Raw genomic sequence first — 1,603 nt, forward strand, 5'->3', positions numbered from 1 at the left:
AAAAAATAAACATGCTGTGCTATTTTATATTGCAAGGTAGCATGGTTTGTTTCTCTGAGTGGCTGTGGTATGAATGTGTGTCTATGTGTCTCTGTGTGTGTGTGTATGTGTGTATGTGTGTGTGTGTATGTGTGTGTGTGTGTGTATGTGTGTGTGTGTGTGTGTGTGTGTGTGTGTGTGTGTGTGTGTGTCAATGTGTCAGTGTGTTTGTGTTTGTGTGGATGCGTGTGTGTGTGTGTGTCAGAGAGAGAGAGAGAGTTAGAGAGAGAGGAAGGCAGCTTGTGTGTGTATTTTTGTGTGTGCGTGCGCTCATTTGCAATGCTAATTGTCAGCAGGCAGCTGTCATTCTCCTCGATGCACGGCCATTCCGAACCCGGCGAGAGCGAGTTGGAGAGCAGGAGGCAGAGAAAAGAAAGACAAAAAAGCCAACAAGAAATAGGTTGGTCTTTTATCCCCTGGCCTTGCATATGCCTGGTCCTTGAACATGTGAATTTTAAAAGACAGCCCCTGGGGAGAATAAATAAGATCCGTGCAGAAAGAGAACAGATATATATGCAAGAGAGCAGACTGATTGATAAAATCAATTAGATTGAAAGGCAAAACAAAAGCGATGTTATGAAAAGCGTGCGGTTCCAGCCAAGAGGCAGATTGCAGTCTCATCAATAACCAGCCATTAACAATCAGGCTTTCTCTGGATATTGCAGAAATGGACCCTCAATATCAGGCATACGTATAAGGGCTCTTCATTCTTTAGGCAGCATGTCTGTGAAACATTTGTTGGATGATTCTTCATCACCGGAGAGAGAGAAAGAGAGAGAGAGAGTTTCTCTTTTGCTGCAAGTATTGGTGGCACATATTCACTCCAGCAAGAATAGATTGGTAATAAGTTGTGAAGAGAATCGCCAGAAAGCTTCCTCCATTAGACTGGCAGTCGTATTTATTTCAATTCAGAAACACTGAGTCGATATATTAGAGAACCACCTCGACTCACGACAGACTCACTGACCTCAAGCCACCTCCAGCCACTCATGTTTTAGGCCTGAACAATTTATTCATGATATCCAAGAGTGTCTCGCTGGTCATTTTCATGTGCCGTACTAAAACGCTAAACAAAATGACGCTTTTTGATTATGAAAGGAAATTGCTACTTTGTTTCAGTGTCTGCCCTATAGTGTGTGGACTTTCAGTGTTTGGGCAATCCTTCAGAACATAAACAATGCTAGAGGAAAGGCTCTATGTTTGAGGAGGCTTTAAAAGCACTTTCTGTTGTAACACCAAGGGACCAGTTTCCCATACATGGATTGAGCTTAGTTCTAGACTAAAAGAAGCTTCAGTGAAAATCTCACTGGGGGAAATCCAAATAACGAAAAGCTGGCATATAGAATGTATAGACGAAGGAGGTGCAGATTCAGGAAGAATATCAGGTATCAGAAGCATAACTAGATGTTGTAGCTCTGCTGGTGGTGTGGTGATCAGTAGGATAACAGCTGACCGTGCCCTGTTAACTTGTGGAAGTCAGAGTGGTCAGTGGGGGTGAATGGCCGTACACCGGGGTTTACTATTAGACATGTAATTACACTCTCATCTCTTTCATAAACAATGT

The sequence above is a fragment of the Alosa sapidissima genome, chromosome 19 (genome assembly GCF_018492685.1).
Source record: "Alosa sapidissima isolate fAloSap1 chromosome 19, fAloSap1.pri, whole genome shotgun sequence".
NCBI lineage: Eukaryota > Metazoa > Chordata > Actinopteri > Clupeiformes > Clupeidae > Alosa > Alosa sapidissima.